The sequence below is a fragment of the Molossus molossus genome, unplaced genomic scaffold, assembly GCF_014108415.1.
Source record: "Molossus molossus isolate mMolMol1 unplaced genomic scaffold, mMolMol1.p scaffold_m16_p_11, whole genome shotgun sequence".
In the NCBI taxonomy this organism is placed as follows: domain Eukaryota; kingdom Metazoa; phylum Chordata; class Mammalia; order Chiroptera; family Molossidae; genus Molossus; species Molossus molossus.
Window position 1 is genome coordinate 104,579,643 of NW_023425346.1, and position 20,421 is coordinate 104,600,063.

The following is a 20,421-nucleotide window of genomic DNA, read 5'->3' on the forward strand; positions in this document are numbered from 1 at the left end:
CCTCAGCGTCCGGGAAGCTTACAGATTCGGCGAGCTGCTAGCACACTCGGAGCTTGGTGGCCTCGAGGAGCGAGGCCAGACCAGCAATGCCAGGAACAGCCCACTTCCCAGGGCTCACGACTTCACACAATGACCAGGGCACAAGAAGGCCCAGGGCATTTCCCACCGACTTCGGGCCGGGGGCCCGTCGCCCCCTAAGTCCAGCTGAGTCGAGAGGGTCTGAGATTTCAGGCTGCTCCTTTGCGCGGAGGGGCGTCCAGCTGGGCTTCCGACCTGCGTCCCAGCTCTCCGAGGGTGCCCTTGCTGTCCGTCACCATCTCCACGGCACGCCGGGCCAGTGTGGTCGCCAGGAGCCCCCTGCCGTTGTTCAAGTGTAAATGGAAGAAAGTAAAATGAATTCAGTTTGCTGGAGGGCACGCGGGGCTGGTGGCTTTCCCAGGATGGGGCAGAGAACACCGCCTTCCCCAGGGGTCCAGCCGGGCAGTGCTGCTCCCAGCGTCCACATGGCCAGTCCCCAGCCGGGGCTGGGCCAAGGGCCCCCTTTCCGCCCCGTACCAGGCTGCTTGCCAGGGGAGAGAAGTCACGGGGCCGTGCAGAGTGGTGCCAACCACGCAGCAGTTTCCCATCTTGGCAGGTCCCCAGGCCCCTGGCCACCGCGTCCTGCTTGGACGCCCCCCTCTTCCTGCCAAGTGTGCTGCCGTCCCCTGGCCCCGAAGCCTCCGGCTCCTGCCCCAGACTCCAGGCAGAGGGCTTTGCCTGTGCGGCCTGGAGGGAGCTGGGGCGGGAGCTGGGCACAGCCTTCACTTCCTTCCCAGCGTCCTCACCACCCGCTGCCCGCTCCTCCGTCCCCCTGGGGGGCCTTCCCTCTCCTCTCCTCTCGCTCCAGCCCCTGCAGCCACACGGGGACGTGGTCGCCGTCCTTTCTAAATGTGCGGGTTAGCCGGTGTACCCCGCGTTGGTTTCCTGGGGCTGCCCTAACAAGCGGCACACACGGGGACCTTCAGTCTGCAGCCTTTTCCGGCTCAGAGTTCTGGATCCTGAAGGTCTGAAATCGAGGAGCCCGCAGGGCCACAGGCTCCCTGAGTCCTTGGACTCCAACCCTGGCATCCTGGCCAGTAGCTGCTTCCCTGGCATCCTTCCTCACACGGTGCCGCCCCTGTGTGGCTTCCACAGCTGTCCTGTGAGGACACCAGTCACACCGGACAGGGCCCACGCTGCTCCAGCACGACCTCATCTGCACTAATCGCACTGGCGACAATCCTGTTTATAAAGATGGTCACATTCTGAGGTCCTAGGGGCTACGACCGCAACATATTTTTTGTGGGAAGGCACGATTCACCCGGAGCGTCCTCCAAATTCCTGATCCCCTCTGCTCTGTGCCCCTGGGCACGACCCTAGGCCTGTCCCTGTCACTGTACACTCCTGCCCAGCTCCCTGGTTCGGCTCAGAGGGGAAGGGGGGAGGCAGTGGGCCTTTCTTTCCGACCCTCCCCCACAATGACACACCCTGGCAGCACCGTGGCCCCTCAGGCACAGCCTCCGAGGGGCACCCCGTCACGGTTCCTATTCTTGCCCGAAGTGGGCATCACCGTTTCTCTTCCGTCCAGGTCTGGATGTAGAATGACTTTGTCCCTCAGCAGGCATCTCCCGGGTCCTCTCCGCGGCCCCGCCGAGTGTGCGTGTGTCCCACCGCCCTCGGGGGTGGCCACGTTTCGGGGGTGGCCACGTTTCGGCCGTGCGCGGCACCCTCGTGCACAGAGCTGTCTCGGATTCCTCACATGATACACACTCTTCGCCAACAAGACCCAAGAAAATGGGACCCTCTTCCCTGGACACATGGTCCTCTTCGCTCCGCTGCCCTCTTGCTTCTGCCCTCACCCTGCCCCGAGGGCTGCAGATCGGCCCTGACCCGCCTCACTGCGCTCCATGTCGCCACCTTCCGCTGGGCAAGGCCCGCCCCTGCTGCCCCCCCCTCCCCCCGCGGCGTCTGGGTGGCAGGTGCTTCCCTGGAGGCTGCCTCTGCTCTGCGGCTCCTCTGTCCTCTGTCACCTCGGGTAGCTCTTCGTCCCTCCACCTCCTCCCGTTTTCCTGCAGATTCCTCGGTGGCCCTGCTCAGGCTGCCACAGAACAGCACCGTGCCAGGGCCTTACGCCTCAGAGGTCCATCTGCAGTCTGGGGGCCGGAAGTCCGAGAGCAGGGTGTGGCGGGGCTGGTTTCCGCCCAGGCCTCTCTCCTGACGCCCTCCCTGTGCTCCCGTGGTCTTTGGTGCCCCTCCCCGGTGCCCCTCCCCGGTGTCTCTCCCCGGTGCCCCTCCCCGGTGCCCCTCCCCGGTGTCCCTCCCCGGTGCCCCTCCCCGGTGCCCCTCCCCGGTGTCCCTCCCCGGTGCCCCTCCCCGGTGTCCCTCCCCGGTGTCCCTCCGTGTGACACCGTCCTCCTCTCCTAAGGACACCCGCCAGTCTGGATTCCGCTCCACTGGCCTTATTTTAACGTAATCGCCTTTTTGAAGACTCTGCCTCCAGCTGTGGGTCTATTCTGAGGCCCTGGGGGTTAGCATCTCAGCGCACCGATGTGGGGGAGTGGGCACGGTTTCCCTGGACCGGAAACTCCTGTGCTGGCCCACGTGCTGTCTGTGGGTCCCTGGACGCCTCGCTCTGTGCGTCCGGTCTTGGTATTTAAAAAAAAATCAAGTTATTATGCATATTTGTAATCAAGTTGGATTTGTTGTTCAAAGAAATGAGGAAATAAACAAAACGATAAAACGAACTCAATGTTGTCCTCGGTCACTGGCGTAGGGTTCGATTTTCAAAAGAACATGGGGTTTTGAGGTGACCGGTTCTCAGCGAGACATCGCTACACAAGAGATGAGCCCCTAAGGTGGCGGGAAGGACCCGGCTGGCAGGCTGGGCTGGGCTGTGAGCTCCGGAGACCGAGCCTGTGGCTCCTCTGTGTCCCAGGTCCCCACGCCCTCAGCCCTGACTCACCGGTTCCCACGCCCAGGTGGGCTTATCGCCTCTCGTGCCTCAGCCGCCTTCCAGACTGTACCCCATGGCCCATCCCAGCGCCATGCCTGGGGTGCGGGTCTGCCTGACTCCAAGGCCTCTTCTTCGGGGTACAGCAGGATGGGTTTTCCTTTGACGTGATCTGGGATGGACAGAAAGAGGTGGCGTGGGAGTCTCGGATGAAGGCAAAGACTGACTTCGTACACTGAGGCCCGGTGTGGCGAAAGCACGGGACTGCCGCCCGACCCCCGAGCACCCCACCCCTGCGGCTTCCCTCGGGGGAGGGCAGAGCGAAGCCTGGTGAGGAATTGGGGGCTTAACCTTATACTCTGTATACACCTATTTTAGAAATGCATGCCCAGGGCCAGATTTCACATTTTTGCAAACCACACATAGCCCAAGGGTGCCCCAGTGGAACCCACTGACCATCTGCAGTCTTTAAAAAGTAGAATTAGGACGACCGGGTGAGGGGCTTCTTCAGGTCACCGTGACCAAAGCTACCAGCAGCCCCCAAAGCACATGGAAAAGACAGCTTCACGGCGTATCAGCGAAGAGACAGGAGGAGCCAAGCTCCGAGTGGAGAGGGACAGGGACAGCGGTGGCCAGGAGCGCCCCCGGGAGAGGGTGGCGCACCGGCCAGGGCGCGGTGGGTGCGTTCTGTCCCGCAGTGGGCATCGGGTGGGTCGGTAAAGAAATCCTCACGTTTTCCAGCTCCACAGACACCTTATTAAAACAATGAGCGTGAGCCCCGGAGCCGGACCTGGACGAGATGAAATGCAGAGAACACGAGAGCCCGGTCACTCCTCTTGGCCCTTCGCAAGGAATCCACGCGGACGCTTTGGTCTTGTGATGGAAACTCGGTGGGGTTCCAGGTCAAGTGCTCAGAACTATATGACTAATTACCCCTGGCTTAGCAACAAGTACTAATCAGCCCCAACCTCCGAGCTTGCTCCTTGGCGGATGGTTTGAGTGAACTAATTAGGGCCAAATTTATTTTGCTCACCATCTCGGGCGGCTGTGCCCCGGGGCCAGGCATGCCTCCCCCTGCACGCCCAGACCCTTGGGGAGTCGGGGGGTCGAGGGGGGCTGCCCTGGGAAGTGAGGGTGGGCACTGTGAAAGGGAGTTAGAGGAAGTTTGAAGAAGTTGGGTCATTCATTTGGGTCAGGCTGGGGAGACAACACCAGTTGAGCGGAACTATCAGGATGTGAAATATCAGTAATTCCATGGGGGTTGGGGGTACCCAGGGCTCGTCCTGGTTCTCCGACACTGAGTCTGGCTGGCTTGGCTCAAAACCCTTTGAACACATGCTCACTTGCAGGCAGCTGAGGTTGGCCCCGAAGGGGAAACTCAGTGGCCACCTTGGCTCTAGGGGACCAGTTCTAAAGAAGTGGGTCCCCTAGAAATTGGAGCTCTCTCGTTGGGTCAAATGTGGGTGGGGGCTGGGGACCAGACACCTCAGACATTGTCTCCTGGGCATGTTCGAGTCTGATCTTGGAAGTCATGGGGTTAAAGCTCATAGCTACTTGTCTGATCATGTTGACACTGCCTGGTCCCCTTCTGTGCTGGACTGCATGTTCCCCGAGGGCGGGACTGGACGCCACTCACCTCTGTCACCGAGGCATCTAGGATGGCACAGGGTTCCCAGGACATGCGCGTTGAGGCCCCTGGAACAGGGTGTCCAGAAGAGATGTAGTCGGCAGTCTACTCAACAGAATGGAAAAAAAAGGGTTCATCTTTCTTACTAAAATTTAACTTTCCTTGTGTAGCCTTTAGAAGGGTAGTTTGGGGATGATGATTTTTTCTGCCATGAAGGGTCTTACGTATGGACACTAAAGGGTGCTAAGGGGCTGCTCACCTTCCCCTTTCTGCAGCCGGGCCCTGCCAGGAGAGTCCAGCTTCGGGGAGTCTGAGCCGAGCTCTGGGCAAGCCCCGGAAACACCCAGATCTCCTTGGCACCCCCCGGGGCCCCCAGGACAGTGGGCCTGGGCTGCTTGCTCACGCTGGCCTGCAGCCGCGCCCAGCCCTCGGTCACGGGTGTCCTGTGCGGTCATTACCGCGCCCACAGAACGGTGGGGTTTAAGAAAACCCAGCAAGCCCCACGGCCATGTTCTCCAGCAAGTCACGATTCCCCAGAGTCCTCATTTGAGCGAAGGTTCTGGAGACCCAGGGGGATCGCGGCTCCTCCCTGCAGGGAACACAGAGATTCCTTCACAGGAGTCAGACGATTCTCCGTCCCCTGAGCCGCTTTTTATTGCTCTGTTGTCTTCCCAAGGGGCCCAGACTCCTCTGTGTCATGGGGTGTGCGCACGAGGGCCCTGTAAGTGTGGGCAGGCCCCACGGGGGAGGAGGAGGGAAGTGATGTTCTGAGGACGTGTTTGTAGCTCTGGCCTGGGTACCTGCTGATTTGTTCATTGAGCCCTCATCACCCTTATACAAATGCGGGGGGCAGGCTGGCCTGCGGGCTCACAGCTGGTCCCTTGGGCTGGGAGGGAGCCAGGCTGGCCTGGCCACAGGCACTGCCTCCGCTCAGCCCCTCCCCCACCCTCCCCTGGAGCTCCTCAGCCCAGGCAGAGGCCACTCACTGGCCTCCCTCCCTCCCGCCCGCCGGTCCCCTCTCCAGCTCCAGCGAGCCCACCACACCATCTGCCGGGCCCTGTGTTCTCCAGGAGTCTCTCCAAGGTCGGCCTTTGCCAAGGTCATGTTTACACGGCAAAAAAATAGCAATGCTGTTAGCAACATACTTTTATATCAACTAAGAACAAACACATCATCTTTCTGAAGAAGAGGATGTTATTTTGTTTTACTTGAAGAGACTTTTGTGGAGGGAGGTAGTGTGCGTAGGTGTGCCGTGGGGAGCAGGGGGGGCACTTACTGCCCACAGGGTGGTGTCACTCAGCACCCCGCCTCGCCTCATTGAACAGGCTCCTGCTCTTCCACTGACCTGGGGGAACACCTGGGGACCCCTGGATGAAGGGGCCAGTGGTGTTCACCCCGCTTCCCAGGGCTTTGGATAGAAGCACAGGTCTGGGTGAAACCAGGCCCCACCGAGTCCATCCTGCTCGACCCCCATGACCTGCACCCGATGCCCGTGGTTTTCATACGAAGCCTCATTTCACGAAATGGCCGGATTCTGTGTGTTTTTGTAAAACTGTGATCCCCCGATTCCAGCAGTCAGTCCCACTTGCTGTCCTGTGTCCCCGCCACGGAGACGGGGCGGCCTTGTTTCCCCGGCTTCGTCTCACGAAGGGTGTTTTCTCCCTCTCGGGGGAGAACCAGGGCTGTGGCCGTGCCCCGCCCTCTGCGTGGCGGCCAGAAGCCTGGCGCGGGCTGGGCGAGGCCGTTCCTCTCGCTCCTGTTCTGGTGAAACGTCCGCCTCCCACCGTGCCCTTCGACTCTGGTGTTTGTGTCCATGCTTCAGTAGCGTCTGGATTTACTGCATCTGTGTAAATTGCCCCAGACCTTCCCTGGAACCAGGCCACTTTCTTCTCCACGGGCTGAGCGGGCTGGCTGGCGGCGGGGAGCCCCCGTTGCAGGAGCGGCTGTGCCAGGCTCGCCCGGGAAGAGCACCCCGGACTCGACGTGGGCCTGTGAGCTTCGGGAAAGGGAAGTGACACACCTTTCGCGCCGTCTGGGGCCAGCTGGAAGCGGGACGAGGCTTTAAGTTGCCGAACCTGACACACGACAGACCCTAAATGTTGATGTTCTTCTCCTAAGGGCCTTAGGTCGCTCTGACCAGGGCTGGCCTCCTGGGTGCGTGGCCGCCCGGTCACAGGGCCTGTGCTCAGAAGGGCCCTGCACTTGGGGTTCAACGCTTTGCAGTCACCCTCTTGAAATCCTTAATCACTTTCTCCTTGAATTTGCATTTTGCAAAAACTGCTGAGACTCGGTGCGCGAGCCCCTCCCCCAACTCAGCAGCCTCTACTGCCCTCCACGCCCAAACCCCCGCAGAGGCCTGGGTGGGCGCAGGCTGGGGCTGGGCACGTGAGGTCTGCGGTGACCCTGCAAATATCCCTGTGCCCAGCGAGCGTGCCATGTACAGCGAATCGAAACCAGGTTGAGAGAGAGACGGCAGAAGGACAGCCTCGGGCCAGAGACCCGCGTGTTCACGAGCCGGCTCTGCGGCGTGGACCAGCTCCGGGCCTGCTGGTGGCTCCGAGGGCGTGGGACGTGGCCCCAGGGGAAGAGGACTTTGTGCGACCGGGTTCCCGACTTCACTCCCTAACGCGGGCAGGAAGACGGAAGGAAGGAGGGTGGTTCTGCGTCCTCACGGCTGTCCCCGAGCGCCGCCGGCCCTGGCTGGCGTGGCGCACCGTCTGGGGCTGGGAGGCCATGGTCGGCGGTGTTGTTGGCGGTGGAGAAATGGCAGCCGGGGTTAACCTCGGTTCAGCAACCGCGGTCCCTGAGTTCTGGCTGAGAGAGTTCGGGCCAAGACTCAACTTAGAAGAGAAAGTTTATTTGGAAAGTCACAGAGGTAGAAGTGAGCCGCAGAAAAAGGGGCCCACGAAACAAGTTCCAGCAAAAGAAGGGGCCCTGGAGCTAAGGGGGGCAGGGAGGAGAGAGAGGGAGAAGGGGCGAGGGAGGGAGGAGAGAGTCCCAGGGCTCCAGAGAGAGAGAGCGCGCCTGGGAAGGGGGTGGGGAAGGTGCGGCTGCCCCATAGAGAGAGCCCAGCTGGGTCCCCCATCCTTCGAGCTTTTATCCCAGGTGTCAGGGGAGGATCTCAGTAGAATATTCATCAGCTTTGCTGGTGGTCTCCTCAGGGTCTCTGACGATGGGTCGGGTCGGCACCAGGCGGGGGTCATCAGGCATTGCAGCTGGTCCTGATGTCCCCAAGGACTGCTCCACCTGACCTTGCTGCCTCTCTGGGCCCAGAAGTCATCTCCAGTGGTGAATGCTTAAGGGAGTGGTTGGGCCAGGGCTTGTAGTTCTGCCCCGTTGCTGGGCACCTGGGGGTCCCCACCATGGTGACCCTCTGCAGCGCGTCCCTCGGTCCTGCTCTGCTCCTGCCAATCTAACTGCCGGCTGCAGTGTCGTGGGCCCTGCGCCCTCGGTAGAGGTGTCCATGGAGCCAAGCGTGGAGGGCGGGCAGGTCTGCTGGGTGACAGAGAGGACACAGGGGCCACGCCACGGCGGGGGAGCCTCGGCACCTGTTCCGGGAATTGCACGGGGTCCCTGGGCTGCCCGTGGCTGCAGGTCGGGAGCTGAGCCAGGGAAAGAGGTGGAGACCAACTTGCACAAGCGACTGCAGAGCGGCTGGTGACAGAGGCTCAGGGACCCGGCAGGAGCGGAAATGGGTGCACACAGCCACCGTGTTCACTGCAAAAGCAACAGGGACACAGACAGGGTGCTCCTACGCACAGTGCCCGCTGCCGAGAAAGAGCGAAGCAAGTGTGACCTTCAGAGACGAGAGGACGCTCAGGCCCCACTGGGTAAACCAAACCGCACAGCGACGCCTCACCCGGGAGACACACGCGCACGAAGGAAAAACAACGAGACCGAGGCCTCTCGCGCTCCGTGCGCGTCGATAGCTGTGTGCGCCGCTCAGCCAAGGCGCCGGGAAGATACATCGCGATGCTCGCTCAGGCTTCTGTCTCAGCAGTGGGCGGATTGCAGCGGGGATGCCGGGGAACCTCCCGTTTTCCACACACTTTGTTTTCATGTCTTCCTTCCTGTGCCGGGAGCAGATGTGAGCACAGCTGGAGAACGAGCCTCGCCGGGGGGGCTGGGAAGGTGCTCGGGGGCCTGTGAATACAAGCCACCCCCACTCACATCTGCAGTGGCCTCTCCAGGTGCCCTGCCCTTCGTCTCTGATACGTGGCGCGCCCCCATCACCTAGATCTGTTCTCTGTCGCTGGATTAGCGTGGGCGTGAGGCGGCAGCTGCGGTTCCCAGGCTGATAAGGAGGCTTCCCAGGTCTCTGCTGCAGGCCAGCTCCCTGATTAGCCTGCGGAGGCCTCCCTGCATCTGTGGAATCCCTCCGGGAGGGTTTTGCCTGGCACGGTGAGGCTCGTGGAATGCACCAGCAGAGGCTGAGGTCGGGGTCTGCAGGAAGACCGTGAGGGACACGTGCCCACTGCCTGCGTGGCTGAGCTGGGGCTGTCTGGAGAATGCCAACGACGAGGGTGGGGCAGGTGTCCGGCGTCGGACATCAGGTGTCCGGCGGTCCATCGCAGGGCGGGCTCGGGGATCAGGGACGGGGGGATGGGCGTGGTCTGCCTAGAGAGAAATAACAGAAGAAAGAGTCTTCTGGGGACATAGCGCTGAGGCCGCTATCATATCGGTGACGTATGGAGGTGATGGGTGACAGACGGAGGGAGTCTCACAAACACAGCTGACCTGGCCTCCAGAAGCCATCGTGCAGGACGTCTGAGTGACGCAGGAGGAGGCCGGGCTCCGTGGAGGAAGACGGAGTGGAGCTCCAGGTGAGTGACCAGGTGCAGGGCTCGCTCACGGGGGTGGTGTGGGGAGTGACGGCACAGAAAGACCTGGTTATTGCGTTCGTCTCTGGGCAGCTCGCTTTCCTAGAACCGTTGGGAAGAAGTAATTTCCAAGGCACCCTATTCCAGCTAAAGAAAGAACTTTCTAACAGCAAGGGCTGTCCCAGGATAAAATGGACTTCCTTGGGAGAGAGTGAGCTCCCCATCACTGGGTGTGTGCAAGCAGCCCCCAGCAGGGAGGCACCGGGGCTGTGTCTGTTCTCACCACTCCCAGCAGGGGCACCATGCCTGACTCACACAGGCCCCACACATTTGCCCAGTTAGCGAACTGATGAACGCCACGCATCTGGGGGAACGTTAGATGGTCTGGGGTGTTCCCTCCGGGCCTGGGTACCACGGCACCAAGAGCCCCCCACGTGAAAGAAGAGGCATGCACGGTTTTCCGTGGCTGCTATAACAAGCTCCCACAATTTAGTGGACGAAAACAACACTTATCTATTCTCTTGACATCCTGGGGGTCAGATTCAATTGCAGCGGGTCAAGTCCAGGTGGGCAGAGCCGGCTCTTTCAGGAAGCTCTGGATCACCTGTTTCCTCTGAGGGGCTGGAGGCCGCCGGGATGCCTCGGCTTGCGGCCCCTCCCTCCCCCTTGGAGGCGCATCAGCCCCTCCGTCCTGACACCGTCCTCTCTCCTCTGCTCAGAATCCCTCGCCTCCTGCTCCTGAGAACGTCTCTGATGCATTTCGGCAGTCGTCCAGGACAATCCCCATCTCGGCAGCAGTCGCTCCGTCTCAACCCGCCTGCAAAGTCGCCTTGGCTGCGTCAGGACCCTTCACAGCTCACAGGGATTGGGGGGCTGCTCTTGGAGGCACCTCCGTGTCTGGGGATGGGAAGGAAGCAGAGGTAGAGAAAGAAGCAGAAGTCAGAAGCCATCAAGTTCAGAGGATCCATGGCCACCTGGCGACCAGCAGCCTGGGGTGGGGGGGTGTTGGAAGAGAGGGGGTGGCCGGGCTGGGGAAGCGGCCGTTGCCCGGAGCGTGCTCCGTGCAGACAGCTGGGCCTGGTGCGTGCTGGGTGCTCAGCAGGGTTTGCTGAACGAGTGAATGAACGAATGCGTGAGGGTGTGGCTACAGCTGGGAGAGGGCTGTGCTGGGTCAGCGTCTTCCCGGCCTGGCGGGGTAACCCCCGTGGGAAGCTGAGGTTCGGGCTGGGTGCGCCCTGGGCCAGGCCGGCCACCACCTCCTGTTTCAGAGGCTCGGGCCGCGGTCAGAGTGGGGGCTTTTGTGTCGGGTTGCCTTGAGCCCGGAGGAACGTGCGGGCTCGCGGACCCGCAGACCGATGGGCTCGGCAGGCAGAAGGCAGCGCACCGCGACTTTGCGGCTTCGGGTTGCGTCCCACTTTCTGAAGGAGAAGGTGGAGACTCCGGAAGCCCAGCAGCATCCCGTGAGCCCAGGGACAGCCTCATGCCAGCAAGCAAAGCCGTGTTGCTCAGAAATCGTGTCCCCTCCCCCCTTTCCTGTTTCTGGGGCAGGACCCAGATGCCCCCGCTCTCCGCTGTCCCCGAGGCCAAGGGCGGGCTGGGGACTCGGGGGAGCCCCGTCGCTGACTGCTCCTCTGCCCTGCAGACAGCACAGCTTTCTCGGGCCGTTGGTTCTCGGGAGCTGCCGGGCCCTTCACAGGCAGCACCTTTGCTTGCAAAGCAGACGGGACTAAACGTTCGGCGTTTTCCCGAGTTGCTGCTGGGCAGGCCGGGAGGGAGGAGGACGCGGTCTCCCTGCAGAGGTTCCCAGGGCTTCGCGGGCTGCACCTCGAGTCCCAGAGCTCCGTCCGTCCCTCTGCCCCTCCGGCACGCGCCCGCCTGGCCCCCGTGATACGGGATTTCCCAGAACTCTGAGGACGTTATTACTTTGCGGAGCCTGCAGCTCAGTGCGAGAGAAGCTCCCTGCAGAGACCCCGGCGGAGGTTTATTCGCTGGATACATTGCTCGGGCATGTGCCCAGGGCCTGGGGGTGCCTCCGTGTGCCAGGCACCGTGGACGCAAAGACGCAACGGGCTCGGCCTCTGCCGGCCGGAGGGGGTGGAAGACGAGCCTCCGGCAGCCTCCCTCGGGCTCCGTGAGACTGGCCGACGTTGCCCACGGCACTGGGGTGCCCAGAGGACAGGCGACCACAAACCAGGAAGCCCCCCGATGGGCGTAGGTGGGCACTGCTCGAGGCTGAGCGGTTTGGTTTCCTAGGCAGGGAAGGGGTGAGGGGGGCACCCGGCCCGTGGAAGGGAGACGGCAGCCCGACCCTGCCGGAGGGTTTGTTCAGCGGTCAGTTCAGGGCGCCGGGGGCTGGCAGAGAGGTGAGGGGGCAGCTGGGCTGATGGTGAGGAGCTCGAACGCCTTCCTTTCCTGCACGTAACAGTGACAGCAAAGCTGTCTGAACAGGGAGCAGCATAGCCGACGGGGCAGGGGACTGACAGTGAGGCAGGTGGCAGGTGAGTGAAGCAGGGACAGCCCAGAGGACAGGGGAGCATGTCCCCGCCGCCCCAGAGCCTCCAGGACCATCGCTAAGCGGAGGGCGTGGAGGCGGAGGATGACTTCTGAGGCGCTTACTTACAGGGGTGTGTTCTGGGCCGAGCTGGGACGCCCGTAATCCGCGTGCTGAAGAGGTTAGTGACGGAGTGTCTTCCTCAGGAGCAGCCTGTTTTGTATCATAACCCGATGATAGCTGTCCCCTCTGGCATCCCAGGGGTGATGGAGCTGGGCAGGATGTTCACGGGGGGGGCCCACCACGGCGGGTGTGAGTGGCTAGCACAGCACCCCATGTCACAGACATGAAGCTGGGCTCAGGGCACAGGCGGGAAAGGGGGTGAGCAGGATGGATCCGGATCAGAACCCGTGCCCCTCCCGCCAGTGGGCGGCCCGGGGGGAGTCCAATACCAGCACCCAGCAGGGCCTCAAACGTGACAAGGCGGGGGCTGCGGCTGGTGAGGGCCCCCAGCAGAGAGCGCGCCCCGCACCCTTCCGGTGGGGAGGGGCCAGTCCAGGCGGATGGGCAGGGCACAGGCGTCCTGTTGCACAGCATCTGCCGCTCCGGGGTGCCCACTTGTCAACAATCAGAAAATGGTCGCGCAGGGGACCAGGCTTCCTGACGCTGGTCTCCCTGTAATACTTCCCAGCTTTGTAATCAAGTCCCTCGGCCATTCTGGAGGGAGCGCCCAGAGCCGTCCAGGACAGGCACTGGGGGGACCCAGACCCCAGCGCGAGGGTTAGAGAGCTTTGAACACCCACGAAGGAGCAGGAGCGGGCGGGGGAGCCTTGGAGAGGGGGGCCTCTCCCAGTGACAGCAGGTCTGGGGAGGAACTGTGAGTTCGCAGCTGCCCCCCCTTCCTGGCACCCCTCATTTCAGCATTCCCCCCACGCTCGGCCCCTGGACACACGGAATCAAAGGCTTTTCTTAAGTCCCGAGGGAACCCTGTCCCCTGCTCAGAAACCCAGCTCCCCGACCGCAGGGGCCCTGACCAATCGGCTCCGCTCAGGATGAAGCGCGGAATAAAGGCCCGGAGGAGACGGGCCGAGCAGCCCCCGTTTCTCAGGACCCCACTAATGTGCCATGGCCGGGGTGCTCGCTGCCTCGGACAAGAGGGCCATTTGTCTCCGTCAGGGTTTGCAGGGACGGCCTCGAGGTGGCCCCTCCCTCAAGGAGATGCCGGGTTCTCAGCAACGCCCTCGCCACAGGAAAGCACCCCAGCGCGGCAGCGAACGGGGGTCCGCGCCTGCGAGCCACTACGGAACCTGGCCGGCTCCCAGCGCAAAAGCGGCCAGCGGTGGTTCTCCGGCCCGCCCGCCGCCCAGGTCCGGGGGGCTCTCTGGGCCGCCGAGGTCAGGGCCGGGGCCGCGGACTGGGAGAGGACGGCTGAGCTGAGGCTGGTGTCCCGGTGCCCTTTGGGGTCCATGGATCCCCCAGGTTTCACAATGGACCCGAGGGGCTGGCGTACAAGGCAGGCCACTGAGTGGACCCTCCCGTCGCCCATCGCAACCAGAGACCCCTACCTTGGATCGGCTGTGTTTAGTGCAATTTGCTGTCGGCTTTTGGGGTCAGAGAATGGTTTCCTCCTGCCTGACAGGTGTCTGAGGCCCTCAGGGAGGCTGCGGTGCTGGAGGCCTGCCTGGAGGTGGCGCCCCGCCAGGCTGTCCCTCCGCCCCGCAGGGCGGCCGCTCCTGGGGCTGCTGGAGCCTCACAGAAGCCGTGTCCGGCTCCCATCGGCCTGTCGTGAATATCTTACAGGGATGACCGACGTGCTGCAGTAGGACTCGGGAGACCCAGGTGTGAAGCTGACCTCACCCGTGACCTTGACAAATGATTTAACGCCTCTGAGCTGCAAGGCAGAACCAAGTCACCAGACTTGCAAGAAATGTGTCCCCTGGGCTCTGGATGTCCCCAGATGCACAAAGGTGGCTTTCTCCCGAGAGTTCAGTCTGATGTCACGGAACAGAAGCCACTTATCTAGTGCAGCGACACTCGAGAAAACCAGGGGAGAGGCCAGTAAGTCAGGGTCTCCCCTGTCCCTTGCGCCTCCCCGGAGCAAGCCTGACCCTGTGGCGGGGCGGTCACTGCCCAGTGAGCAGGGAGGGAGCTACCGTCCAGGGGCCACAGCTGTCTGAGGTCAGGTCAGTGGCCAGCCGAGCCAGGCCCTCGGCCCCCAGCTCCCGCTGCCGGGGTCGGATGGGCGCTTCAGAGGAGCGGCGAACTCCTGCGCAGACCGCTGGAACCCTGACTTCGGAATCCACAAGCGCCCAGGACCCCGGGAGAGCCTTCCACGAGGTGGCATGTTTGCAGGAAGAGGGCGGACCCCTCAGTGTGGACCTGCTACACTGTCTTCAGTATTTCCCGTCTGTGAAGCACAAGTCTGGACACACTGTCTCCACCCCATCAGACGTACCCATTTTCATTTTATTATATATATGTATTAATTCTTACCTGAAGATATTTTTTCCATTGATTTTTTTTTAGATAGAGTGGGGTGGAGAAAGGGGGGTAGAGAGAGAGGGAAACATCGACGCGAGAGACACACTGATTGGTTGCCTCCCGCAGGTCCCTGACCAGGGCGGAGATTGAGCCTCAGACCGAGGTATGTGCCCTTGACCCGAGACTGAACCCATGGCTCTTTGGCCCACGGGCCGACACTCACCGCTGAGTCAAACCGGCCAGGGCAGATTTCCTCATTTTTTATGTCAACTCTGGGGTGCAGAGGGAACTGGGGGAACCGCCCCAAAGACCGGCTCATGATGCTGGGGTGGGGGTGGGGGGTTCAGACCTGCCATGGCCTTTGCTCCTTCCTTGTGTGGATTCCACGCCCCCAACAGCGGCGCCCCCTTCAGGCAGGCGTGCACCTGTCTACGCACAAGGAGGGTCTTCCCCTTCCCTGTGAGGGGCAGAGTTGGCTGGTCTCCCCCCCATGCCAGGTTCGGGGAGGGGAGGCTGCAGTCTAGCGATGGTGGTGGGACCCAGGTGTCGGGCGGAGCTCATCCAGGGCTCTCTCTGTGCTGACAGGCCCGCGGCTGCGGTCTCGGGAAGCTGAGTGTCAAGAAGAAGATACGGTGGTCAGGTGGGACCCCAGCAAACAGTGTTCTGAGCCTTGTTTGCCCAGGTCTCCTGACACCGCCACGCTCGCTATGGGTCCCGAGCGAGAAGAGAGAAGGTGGCCCCAGGGAGGGTCTCGGTAACGTGCAGCAGGGTCGGCTGACACACCGGGACTCTGAGGCTCGGGGCGACCGCCTCTTGGCTCTGGGGGTCCCGGCCCTCTAAGAAGGCTGCCTGCCACGGTGCTGGGCACCCTGGGAGCCCCTCCATCTGGAGCAGACGGGGCTGTGGGTCCCCCGCTGGGTCTGGCTCGGGGTCTTGGTGGGGGGGCTTAGAGGGGGCTCACTGCCTGCAGGGGCCTGGGGCCAGGAAAGCCGGTCGGGTGCCCACCTGCCGCCGAATTTGACCTGCGCGGGGCAGGGGGACAGCTCTCGGTGACCTGGGGGGAGATGCGGGAGCAGGCTGGGGAGGTCCGGGCAGAAGTCAGCTGGGAGCCTGGTGTCTGCCCCCCACGACCAGACAGACCGCATCTTAATGTAACTAATTACATCTGCAAAGACCGATTTCCGGAGAAGATCACCTCCTGAGGTCCTCCTCCTCCTCCTGCTCCTTCCCGCCTCCATTCGGACCTGTAGATGCTGACAGACTTGGGGGGGCCGGGCGGGGAGCTGGCGTCGGGGGGCCTCTCCTGCCTCTGCCCGTCCGCTCTGACCTCCTCGGAGGCCACTGCACCTTCCCTGGGCGTCGCAGGAGCCCGCTCTGGAGGGGCCCCGGCGGCTGGGGGCGAGGGGCTGGTGCTGCGCTCCTGCGCCAGCTCCCAGCAATGGACTCCTTCCTGAGTCTGGTTTGACTTAAAGGAACTGAGTGTGTTATCTCCCGGGGCTGCCGTAACAAACCCCACAAACGGCGCAGCGTGAAACAACAGAGATGTGGAGGCCTGCAGCCTCTGTCTCTTACCAGGACACTTGTCACTGGACTTGGGGCCCACCCGGATCACCCAGCGTGATTTAACTTGATTGCATCCGCAAAGACTCCTTTTCCAAATCAGGCCCCAGCTCCAGGTTCCAGGATGTGGACATACTTTTTGGGTGGAGCCATAATTCACCCGGCAACACCCCGCCTCACACAGAAGTCGGAGTGTTTTGGGCTGGGAGGGGTGGCCGGCCCTGCTGAGCCTGCCCGAGTCCCACCTCCGGGGGACTGGCTGCACCCCCACACCCAGCACGGACCTGCCTGCTGGGCTGCCCCCCTCCGATGGACCCAGCCTGGCGGTGGAGCAGGTCCTGGTGACGCAGAGGAGGACAGAGGGGCTGTTCTGTGGCGATCTGGGCCTGCTGTCTGGAGATAGCACTATCTTAGGTACTTTCCTGGCCAGGGCAAGGAGTCTTTGAACCTCTGAGTTCATGCATCAGGCCCCACGGTGTGCTCCGGGCTCCGGTCAGCGACTCCCTGTCCTTGCCTGCAGCCTGGGCTTAGGAGCAAAGACCCCCACGTGTCCTCTGCTCCCGCAGTCTACACCCCGACTCTGCTCAGGCCCGCACAGAGATAGCGGCCAGGGAGGGCGGTGAGCCAGCTGTCCACCCCGGGCCCTTGGTGCACAGCAGCCTTGGGCACCTACCGGGGGGCAGGGGAGCCCTCCAGATGTCTCTTTCTTCCTGCACAATGGCCCCCTCACGGCGGCGATCCATCAAGGTCTCGCCAGCACCCCGACACAAAGCTGGGACGCGGCTCTCCGGCGGGGCTGCATTCTCACCTCTGTTAAACGTCCTCTTCGGGGGCAAATAGTTCTGTGACTCCATCCGCCTTCCTGGGCAAAGCTGCGCCGGCCTGCGAGGCCCGGTCACGCCCGCCCCAGTCCATTGTGTCGGGCTTTGTCTCTTTGTCCCTTTTTATGTATCGTCTGCCTTGACGGGCACTGGTCGGGACCACAGTAAATTACGCCGTCCCCACTTTGCCAGGCCTTTGTTTGCCGAATGTCCTAATAGTCACGAAGAAAAGGGTTTTTTGTTTTTTTCTTTCTTTATAAATTTGGCCAGGGGAGGTTGACAAGCAGAGGCAGGACCCAGGGCGGAGGGCCACTGACCGATTTCCCCGCTCTTAGTTTTGTGTTCGGAATCCCTTCCTCTCGAAACTGAGGCCCTGCCTCTCGGGCCCTGCACCCCTGCACAGTCTCAAAATGCACCTTTTACTTATTTTCTTACCCCCTGAAGAAGGAAATGTTGCTTCCAAACGCATTACCCTAATCTTTTTGGAACGCCAGATATGCGGGAAAGGCGAAGCATGGAGGTTTCTCCAGCGGGCTGCTCCGCGAGACTCACGGGCGAGATAAAACAGACGCGTTTCTGCACGTACGGAGCAGTGACCGCCGGGGGGTCAAGCAGCCGGCCCCGCGGGCTCACCCCTATCTTTAAAGAGCAAGGGAGAAGGAGCTTCTGCTCGGTGCCAGACACCTCCCTGCCCTTCAAACATTATCTCATTTAATCCTGTCGGCCCGATGACGTGGGGCCTTATCTGCAGTTTCCAGGGAAGGAGGCCCCCCTGGTGGGGGGCAGCCAGCACTTTCTGAAGCTCCTGCTCGGGAGCCTTGTCTCCTGGCCCCAGCCGGTCCCTCCACGGTCTTAGCTGCGCCCAGGTCACTCTCATGGGTCCAGTGCGCGGTGACGAGCCTGGGTGGTCAGGGCTGTGGCGGAACCCGCCCTGGACGGTGCCTGCTTCCCCAGGTAGCCAGGCAGCCGGCCCTGAGGAGGGGACCTCACGAGGCGACTTGATGGGTCAGAAGGAGCAGGGCGTTGGGGTGGGGGACGGCACGCAGCGGAGACAGCGTCTGGGTGTCTGAGAGGGGACAAGGGTCAGTGGGAGCAGGGAGCACAGGGAAGGAAAGTTGGAGAGGGCGGGGCCGGCCTCCCAGACTCCTGTGGACCAGCTGAAGGCAGGGTCCTCCCCAAGGGCAGGGAGGGGCACTGGGCCCAGGTGGGCCGGGGAGGGACTTTCTCAGGCTCCCTGTTGAAATCAGCCTATGTGCCTGGGCGCGGGACGGTGGGTCACAGCTGGTGCGGTGCTTTCTCTCCAATACGGTCCAGTGTGCTCACGGCAGGGCCGCCGGGATGGAGGGCCCAGGGGCCCAGGGGGCATCGGTGGGGAACTACAAGCCCCGCCGCGCCCATGCGGGCTCAGCAGTATCGCCCGGCCCCCTGCACCACGCCGGCACCGCACCTGCAACATTCTGGAGCATTCACTCACCACGCGGGGCTGCCGCCAACACTGCGAACCCACTTTCTGGGCTCCTTGCCTTTCCACCCGCGGGCGTCTCTGCAGCGAAGTTGCACCACGTTAACAGAGCCCTTTGCTCCGTTGGCCGGCTCAGCCTAGCTGCCCCAGGGCACCACGTGAAGGTCCTCTCCTGCACCCTCGGTGGCTGCCGCACGCTGGGAAGAACCAAGAACTCAGCTGACACCCATGCAAGTCAGGAGGGAACTTGGCTGCTCTGTCAACAGGAAGCTCATTTTGGGGGACAATGGGGTGCGCTGAGTCAGTAGCACCAGCGTCGAACAGCAGCCTGGACTGAGGAGCAGGGCAACTCTCCCCTGGTCCCCTCATTCCGCTGGCCTCGTCCTCACGTCGGCATTGGGATTGGGGACGGTTTCCGCATGCAGTCTGGGCTCCAGAAATGGCTTCTTTCTTTGTCTCTCCATCGCTCTCTTCCCGGCTCGGAAACGCAGGTGAAGGATTATAAACTTGGCAGGTTAATTACCTTTGCCTGTGTTCTCCTCTCCCCCTGCTTCTAAGTGTCCCTGACGTTCCTGCCCTGCGCGCGTCACATTTCCGACCGTGATTCCTCCAGTCGTGGGCCAGTGGTCTGCAGACCTCCGTGTCTGCTCCCAGATTTCTGTAATTTTTCCAGAGGCTGGTTCGTGCGCCGCCTCCCCAGGCCTCGGGCTCCACTCAGCAGAGGCAGCGCCGCGGAGCCCCGGGCGCAAGTGACAGCTGACATATTCCCCACGCGCCGAGCAGTGATTCGCGTTAAATGAGGATTTATGATCAGTCCTCACACATCAGGGCTGCCTCCTGAGCGCCAGGGCGGCCCTCGCCAGCGCGCCGTCACGATGGGCACGGGCGTGTTCCCACGCGCTCGGGGGCGGCAGGCAGCGTGCGTGTGCGTTGTCAGAACGGCACCTCTCCGGTTCGTGGGTGCTGCCAACTGCCACAGCCCGGCTGGGTGGGCGGCTCCCTGCTGCAGACCTCGCTGGGCCCGGTGCCCTCCGGACAGACAGAGTCCACTCGGGAACTCTGGTCCCGGGAGGGTAGAAACACTGTCCTTCCGGGGTACTCGGCTCCGCTCTGGGGTTCAGAGATCTACGCGGCCTGTCTCTTTCTCTAGAACACACACTCGCACTCACACCAGCACACGCCGCGGCTCTGCGCTCCGCTTCTGGCCAGCTGTGTGCCTTACGGGCCACTGACCTTTCCTCCTGGTCTTCATCTCTCGAGTGGGGGCTTGAACAGCGACCCTCCCAAAGGTGTCCGTGTGCTGGTACCTGTGAGTGTGGCCTTGTTTGCAAGTTGGGTCTTTGCAGATGGATTAGTTAAGGATCTTGAGAAGGGATGATCGTGGACAGTGACTAGTGTCCTTGTGAAAGGGGAGGGGACACACAGAGAGGCCACGGGAGGGTGGAGGCAGAGGCTGGAAGGACGCAGCTCCAAGCCCGGGCCGCCTCCCCCTCCAGACCAGGGGAGACATAGGAGGGGCCCTCCCAGAGCCTTCGGGGTGGTGCGGCCCTGCCAACGCCTTGATTTGGGGCGTCTGGGCTCCAGACGGTGAGAGAAAGCAATCACTGCTGTTTGGATCCACCTGGCTTGTGGTGGTTACAGCAGCCACAACGGACTAATACTCACTGTCCTGTCCCCACCAGATGGTGTGAAGAGGGTGAGACCCCCCCCCCCCGCCGGCAGTGCCTGGACCAGACTGGCGGTGACATCCTTCCCCTCCGCTACTGAGTTAGGGCTTTGCCCCCTGCCGGGGCTTTCTGGAGAGGAGCCCCAAGAAACAGCCTGGGGCCCTTTTCTGGCATTTATTGGGGGTGCCTTGCTGGCCTGGCTCTCAGTAACGTCTACCAGGCAGTAGACCGTCTGAGTCAGGGAGGGGAAAACTAATGTACCATTGTATCAAAGTATTTTCTCGCAGGGGTGGGGGTGTGACGTGTGTATGTGCGCACGTGCGTGTGTGTTCACACGGGTGCGTGTGTGGCGGTGAAATCATCCGAAGCATGTAACCACCTCGAGTCCTCATCCCGTGTGATGGCTCATTGTTTCTCCACATTCCTCTTGTCAGCCCGGGAACCCTGCCGCTGAACGGCCCCCAGGGAGCATTTTCCAGGCCCTTGGAGAAGGTCCCCGGGCCGTGCAGGACGAGGTCTGTAAG

General features: G+C 62.3%; 1 long non-coding RNA gene across 1 annotated transcript; it reads left to right on the forward strand.

Annotated features, from left to right (window-relative positions):
• Nucleotides 1-8,894: 8,894 nt before the first annotated feature.
• Nucleotides 8,895-10,257, forward strand: LOC118625782. The gene is made up of 3 exons (XR_004958725.1): nucleotides 8,895-8,996; nucleotides 9,304-9,418; nucleotides 10,135-10,257. It is a non-coding gene; the product is annotated as an uncharacterized LOC118625782 (long non-coding RNA).
• The last annotated feature ends 10,164 nt before the right edge of the window (nucleotides 10,258-20,421 follow it).